The sequence below is a fragment of the Hyaena hyaena genome, unplaced genomic scaffold (genome assembly GCF_003009895.1).
Source record: "Hyaena hyaena isolate Hyena2069 unplaced genomic scaffold, ASM300989v1 scaffold_143, whole genome shotgun sequence".
NCBI classification, from domain to species: Eukaryota; Metazoa; Chordata; class Mammalia; order Carnivora; family Hyaenidae; genus Hyaena; species Hyaena hyaena.
The window spans coordinates 2,102,622-2,110,637 of NW_024080775.1; the positions used below are offsets into that span (position 1 = coordinate 2,102,622).

General features: G+C 36.7%; 1 pseudogene; it reads left to right on the top strand.

The window, feature by feature from the left end:
- The first annotated feature begins 244 nt into the window (after positions 1-244).
- Positions 245-364, top strand: LOC120236014 (annotated as a pseudogene).
- Positions 365-8,016: the final 7,652 nt, after the last annotated feature.

Genomic DNA, 8,016 nt, shown 5'->3' on the forward strand with positions numbered 1-8,016 from the left:
CAATGGAGGCTTAGTCTGAAAGAGTCCATGGGTGGGAAAACTATGGCCAGCCAGAACTGGCAATATGTCACTAGTAAGTGTGATCTTTATTTTGGCTCTATCACACCTACATTGCCACCAATTGAAAGAAGTGTTTATCTTCCCCATAATTGGTTGGGTTTTTGACCAATTAAGAATCACTCCTCACCATGCAGAAAAGCCTAAATCTTCTGAATCAGAATCTGAATTTTAAGAGACCTCTAGGGTCTACGGCCATACCACCCTGAACGCGCCCGATCTCATCTGATCTCGGAAGCTAAGCAGGGTCGGGCCTGGTTAGTACTTGGATGGGAGACCCCTAGGTGAATCACATGTACATCAAAATTTAAGAGACACTGAAATGGGCTTTCTCTATCCTTCTCATGTTGTAGGACTGCCTCTATTTCTTTCAATGGATCTGGAAGAATAATTAGGAACCTTACCTGGTTTTAGTACTTTCAGATATGTTATCTTGCATTAAAGAGATTTTTCAAATGCCATGTATTTATCCAGAACTGCTAGGCTAATTTTTTGTTACTCTATTTGTTCTCAAACATTTCTATCATTAGGTAGTAGGGTGTTTGTTTCAGTAAGTACAATAGGAGCTACATCTGAATCCCAATTCTGGCCTCTTTGACCTCACCTTCTTCAATATCATTGTTATTTTGCAATTTGTATAAGAGTTCTACTGCGAAGCAGAACCAGTAGTGTGTGTGTGTGTGTGTGTGTGTGTATACATATATTACAAAGTGCACAAAGAATTTATTTGAACATGACCCTGCGGTAAAACCACACCCTAGGCCACAGGATTCAGTACAAGGTTGCTTCTATATATGTCTACTGACAAGAACAAAGATATTTGAGTATGGAAGAGCAGTGAATTTCTTTGCTTTAGAATGTGAATTTGGGAATACAGACTTGTCTTGATAAAAATTTTTTCATGTTCCATGGGCACTTTGTATAATGTAAAAGTCTGTTTCGTGGTACACTAGTAGGAATCATGGATAGGCATCGTCACAGAATACAGCCTTATCTCCACTAACACACAAAAGGCCGACTGGTGCTAAAAAGGATGGAACCTATAAGCACTGTGTGAACAGAGACGGTATCTGCCTTGTTTCATAGCTTTATTTTTGTATCTACCATAGTGGTCTGGCTGTAAAAGATGGCCTTTTATTTGTATTTGATTGGCACCTGCTCTTAAGCAGTTTAAAATCTAATGAGAAAGCAAATCATATAAATCTCATAGGCAGATAAGAAAAAAGTGAAAACTAGGGGCGCCTGGGTGGCTTAGTCGGTTAAGCGTCCGACTTTCGCTTAGGTCATGATCTCGCGCTTCGTGGGTTCGAGCCCCGTGCTGGGCTCTGTGCTGACTGCCAGCTCGGGGCCTGGAGCCTGTTTCAGAGTCTGTGTCTCCCTCTCTCTCTGGCCCTTCCCTGCTCACGCTGTCTCTCTCTCGCACCTAGAAATAAATAAAACATTAAAAAAAAAAAAGTGAAAACTAGTGCTTGCAATAGTTCTTGATGGAATGCTAAATGAAGTTTGTAGATATTGGCATAAAATCATAAAGGGAAAGGTGACTATAACCTGGAATGTTGTGGGGGAAAAATAAACATTCATGAAAAGGATGACATTTCAAAGATGGGTGAGATCTGGATAGACAGAGGAAGTGATATAGAATTTCAAACAAAGGGGCTCACATGAATGAAGCCAGCACAAGAAAGGTTGGGACATGGAGCAGAATGACTCGGTTGGAGGTGATTGTTTCAATGAGGATAGAAGTCTGAGAATAAATGTTGGTGAGACTATGGTGCGTCCTGCCTGCTAGGCTGTGCATTTTATTTATTTATTTATTTTTAAATGTTTTATTTATTTCTAGGAGAGAGAGAGAGACAGCGTGAGCAGGGCAGGGTCAGAGAGAGAGAGAGTCACAGACTGAAACAGGCTCCAGGCTCTGAGCTGGCAGTCAGCACAGAGCCCGACGCGGGGCTCGAACCCACGAACCGCAAGATCATGACCCAAGCGAAAGTCGGACGCTTAACCGACTAAGCCACCCAGGCGCCCCTAGGCTGTGCATTTTAGACACATGCGTACGTAGCTTGGAGTCCTTTTTTCACGGCAGGATGAAACAATTAAAAGTTTTGTAGAGAGGTTAATATGTCAGTGATATACAAGATGGATGAGTGAGAGGATTGCAGGCAAAGAGAGTGACACGAGACCAAAAAAATCAGAAGCAGAATTCAGATGGTAGCAAAAAGGGAAATTGGATTGTAAAAACACACAAAGGAAAAATTGGCAGAATTTAGTACTAATTAAATGGCATAAATTCTCTAATGCTTCATTCTTTCTGCCTATAAGTTAGGATTTTCTTAATTTAAAGATGAATATTTACCATGTATACATGTAATCAGTAATTCTTCTTTTCAGTGTAAAAATGTTAACCCACTTTTATCAAACAATTTCTGAATATATAGGGGAAGAATAATACCGCAAGTCCCTTCAGTTCTATTGCCTTGTGTTACTCCCTATAAAAAAAACCTAACCATTTAAAAAAAGTTTGGTAAGACATTTTCTAGGCAGACGTTGAGTGAAAATAAAATGATGTAAATTGTTTAACTTCTACATGCTTCAAATTGCTATTTTGAAAAATGGGAATAACAATACGTAATAAACCAGAGAATTGTTTTAGGGATTACACAAGTTAAAATCTGTTAAGTGCCATACTTAGTATCTCAGTAAATGTTAAGTCCCCTTCTCCTACTCATTCTCCTCCTCATATTTAATGCAACTGAAATGCCTTGTTTTGAAATCATGAAAACTGTTGCTGTATGTCAATATGGCATTTCTCCCTAGAATTATAGTTTGCTAAGACTATATTTTTTGATATGATTAAATGTCAACCACCAAAATTTTGATATTCCAACCAGGCCATGACCAGTCCTCCTTGGATCACCTCAAAAATATGTTCCATATGAGGGGAAAGTCATTGTTATGCTCTATTGATCATGTCTTTATTCAATACTTTATTCCTTTGTCTTCAGTGACACTCTAGTCTGGATTTTCATTACATCTTTTGGGGCCAAAAGCCTTTTCAAACCTTTCACATATGCATCCTTTTATCTGTCTGCCTGTACTTGGGTATTCATAGCTCATTCCTAGGCACTGTTCTCTCCTTCCTGTGTTTTTCTCCACTAAGCAATTTCATCTATGTCACCATCTATAGGTCTATGACTTCCAAATATATATCATGCCCAAATCTCTCCACTGAGTTCTGGGCACAAATAGATAGATCACTGTCTTGGTTATATTTCTACCTGGATGCCTCAAAGGCATCTCATTCCACACATCTAACACAAAATTCAGACCCAAATTTCTCCTCTTCTACTGTTTGCTATCTTTAAGAATAGCACCTCCTGTAGTTTAGTCAGAACCTATGAGTTACCCTCAACACGTACATTTCCTTCATGTCATTTTTCAAATTCATCTCCAACTGCTATAAACTTTATCCCCTAAATATTTCTTTAATCAACTGTCTTTTTTTTTCTTTTTTTTTAAAGTTTATTTATTTGTTTTGAGAGAGAGAGAGAACATGAGTAGAGGAGAAGCAGAGAGGAGAGACAGAATCCTAAATAGGCTCTGCACTGTCAATGCAGAGCTGGACTCAGAGCTTCAACTCACAGACTGTGAGATTATGATCTGAGCCAAGATCAAGACTTGGACACTTAACTAACTGAGCCACCCAGGCACTCGAATCAATTTTCTCTTCTTAATCTCTGCTGGAAGCATCCCAGAATGATCTTTCTGAATATCCTTTGGGTTCCTCCTATTTGTTTTCTTTCTTTTTAAAATTTATTTTTTATTTTACAAAATAAACACATTTTAAAAAGTCAGGTAGCAGCTTAAAACAGTAAGCAAATACATACATAAATAAACAGGTAAGTAGTGTTCCCTGCTCCATCTTTTATTCCCTATTCCACAGAGGCAATAATTTTCATTTCTTTTTGTTGTTTCTTTAGGTCGTTACTCCATAATTCTTTTGTTGCTGTTTACTTATTATTACTTAATAATTATTAAGTATAATAATTATTATTTTTGAGAGAGACTGTGCACATGTGCTTGAATGAATGGGGGAGAAGCAGAAGAGAGAGGGAGAGAGAATCCCAAGTAGGCTCTGTTAGTACAGAGAACTATGCTGGGCTCAATCCCATAAACTGTGAGGTCATGACCTGAGGCAAAATCAAGAGTAAGACACTTAACCGACTGAGCCATCCAGGTGCCCCACTCCATAATTCTGAATACTGTGCTTATGTTGCCTTTTCTTAATATTTAAAAAGTTATGTATTGTACTCTTTCTAAGAAAAAATGAAGATTTTGTTATCTTACATGCCCCCTATCTTACTTCACCCTACTCAGTATCATTGTATCACATTTTAAAAAATTAATATCTATTATTTATGTTATTGAGAACATGGATTGAATATCAGAATATTTCTTTCCTTGTACAACTTTTTGCTTTATGTGGAGTTAGTTGTTGCCTCAGTTTTACTTTGGTTTAGTCTTCTACATACTTATTAGTATTTTGTCCCCAAGCTAACACAAGTGTCTATTTTCAACACATTCAGATATAATGGGTGATCTCTTGGTTTCATTCTGGGAGAACTCCTATCTCAGGTCCTCTGTTTTCCTGCTCCAATATAGATTGGTTGTTCTTTTTTCTCCTTTTTTTCAGCAATTTATATGACTATATTTTTTCTCCTCTCTTAGCATGTCAATTATACATATTTCTAAAAATTCTTAATGGCTACCCCAAAGGTTACAGTATACATGTTTAGTTAGTTTGAGTCCACCTTCAGATAATGCTATACTGCTTCATGTATCTTATGGCAGAGTATTTCTAATTCCTGCCTCCTGGTCCTTATGACATTGCTGTCACTCATTTTGCTTATTTATATGCTATAATCACCCTCTCTATTATTATTTTAAGCAATTATCTTTTAGATGCATTAAGAACAAGAAAAATAAAAGGTTTTTATTGTACCTTTATTAATTCCTTTTCTGATGCTCTTCGTTTCTTTATGTAGCCCTGGGTATTTTATAGAAACCATTTCTGTCCCTCAAAGAGCTTCTTTTAACGTTTTTTTGTAGGGTTGATCTGCTGATGATAGATTCTCCCAGTTTTGCCTGGGAAAGTCTGTATTTTCTCCTTCACTTTTGAAGGATATTTTCACTGGACATACAATTTTAAGTTGGTGATTTCTTTTCTCTCAGCACTTTGAATATTTCACTCCACTATCTTGTAGCTGAAATGGCTTCTGATGAGAAGTCAATTATTATTATTTTTTCTCTCTATGAATAAGGTGACTGGGACCAAATATCGTAGCAGACTCTTAAAAATGTCTATCAAGATCTAAATGTACCCTCACATGTACATTAAGCATCCCTGGAATTTATTCTGAAATGTAGATTTCAAGATCACCCCCTCCCCCGACAGGGTCAGAATTTCTGGGGGTAAGTCAGCCCCAGGATTCAGCAGAATGCAAACTCCCCAATAAATAGTTAAGGTGTGGCCAGGTTTAAGAATCACAGCTCAGCATCAGGGTATATAAAAGAGCCCCCAGTTGTGGGATACTGCCCCCACACTGGCTACAAATTTTTAAAAAATATTTGTGTAAACATAAGAGACTCTTAAATATTGAGAACAGAGGGTTACTGGAGGGGTTGTGGGGGTGGGCTAAATGGGTAAGGGGCATTAAGGAATCTACTCCTGAAACCATTGTTGCACTATATCCTAACTAACTTGGATGCAAATAAGAAAAAATAAGTTAAATAAAAATAAATATTTGTTTAGGGTTCTTTTTAATTTTAAATTAAAATTTACATTCCATAAAAAGCAAAATGAAGTTTTAACTTCACTGAGTTTTGACAAACATAAATCCCATGTTACTTGTACTCCATCAACATAGGGGACAGCTCCATCACCCTAGAAATTTCCTGATGCTGCTTCCTAGTCAGCCCCTACTCACTGGTTCCCAGAGTCAACCTCTCTTCTGATTTTTATCATTAAGTACTAGTTTTGCCTGCTTTAGAACTTTGCATAAAGGAAATCACACAATATATACTATTTCGTGTTTGGTTTCTTTGACACAATGTGATTTCTGTAAGAGTTATTCATGTTATTTAATATATCTATAGTTTTTTCCTTTTCGTTGTTGAGTGAGATTTTATTATACAAAGATACTATAATTTGTTATCCATTTTCCCATTGATGGACATTTGGACATTTCCAGTCTTGGGTTATTCTGAATAAAGCTACTGTAGACATTCCTGCAAAAGTATTTTGTCGACCTATGTTTTTGTTTCTCTCAAGTATATACTTTTGAGTGGTTTTGGTGAGCATAGGGTAAGTATAGGTTTAACTTCATAAAAAACTGCCAAACCCCTTGCTATTGACTTTTCCTTTAAATTTTTATTTAAATTCTAGCTAATTAACATATAGTGTAATATTGGTTTCAGTAGTATTCAGATGAATTTAGTGATTCATCACTTTCAAAAGATACCCAGTGCTCAACATGACAAGTGCCCTTGTTAATACTATGGAGAATCTTTGGTCATATTTCACAATGGTTACTCTTTCTCTATCCCTGCTAGAGTACCAAGAAGATCTTTCTCAGTTTTTCACCCTGAAAACCTGGTGGGATTTCTGGAGATAAAACTCATGAAAACATGGATGCCCACTTGACTCCCAGGAGTTTCTCATCCCTATGCCAGTTCACACTCAGCCTCTAGCAATTCCACTTTTTATCAATTCCAAATCATCATTGAGCTGTTCCCACCAATCTATGCTCCAGCATTTCTTAGGTCTTAGCTCTGACTCTGGATTTGCCTGTTTCTCCAGACTGGAGCTGGTGGTTTGCCCAATGACCTCAAGTCTTTGATGGGTACAAAAAAAGATGTTGATTTTCAGCTTATTCAGCTTTCTTGTAAGGATGGGAGTTACAACTTCAAGTTATGTCTGAGTTGAAACTGAAAGTAATTAATTGCTCTTTTGATCTGAGGCACAGCTATCTCCCTGGGAATCTTTTGTGTCTCTTCTGCATGAAAGCCCTGGATTTCTGGATCCCTAGTTCCCTCTTTTTGGTAAATCTATTACTTTACTGCAGTATCTCCAGTATCTTCCCAGAAAGAGGGCATAGGAGTAAAGTTTTTCCGACTTTGCATTTTAAAATGTCTTTATTTTGCTTTCACATTTGAGTCATATTTGAGCTGAGTGTAGAAATGCCAGTTTGGGAAAAATTTTTGCTAAAAGTTTTGATGACCTAACTCTATTGTCATCTACTTCCCAATGTTGCTTTTGACCCATCTAACATCATTATTATTTCTACTTCTTTGTATATGTGTGTGTGTTTAAATCTTTCACAGGTTTTTCTTTTCTTTTTTCTTTTTTTCAAGATATTTGATTACAATGTCCTTGTTGTATACTTTGGTATCAGTCTTTTTTATTCACTTTATTGAGCCGTTAATGGACTTGTTAATTTTAGGATTTTTTTAGTATGGCTTTGAACACTTTCCTCTTTCTGTTGTTTCCCCCTATTGGATTCCTATTAGTTGGATGTTTATTTTTCTGTTTGAGTTTTATAATCTTAAAAAAAAATCCTCTTTTATCTTATTGGCCTACTTTCTGGGGTATTTCCACAATTATGTATTTCAACTCTTCCATGAATTGTGTATTTGTGTCTTTACCATATTTTTAATTTTAAAGGGCTTTATTCCTTTTGTTCTTGGTTCATGGATTATCTCTTATTTCTGTAAAAGTTTTTATCACACTTTTTTTGAAGATTTCTTTTGTTTTCTGCATTATCTCCACCCCCCTGCCCCCCCAATTTCCTGTGTATGTTTCTTGTTTGCTTGTTTTGTCTGTGTTCATGTTGGGGATTCTCTTCAAATGTCTGGGGATCCTGACTCTCATATCTAAGAATGAAGGTAAAAAACAGCATAGAA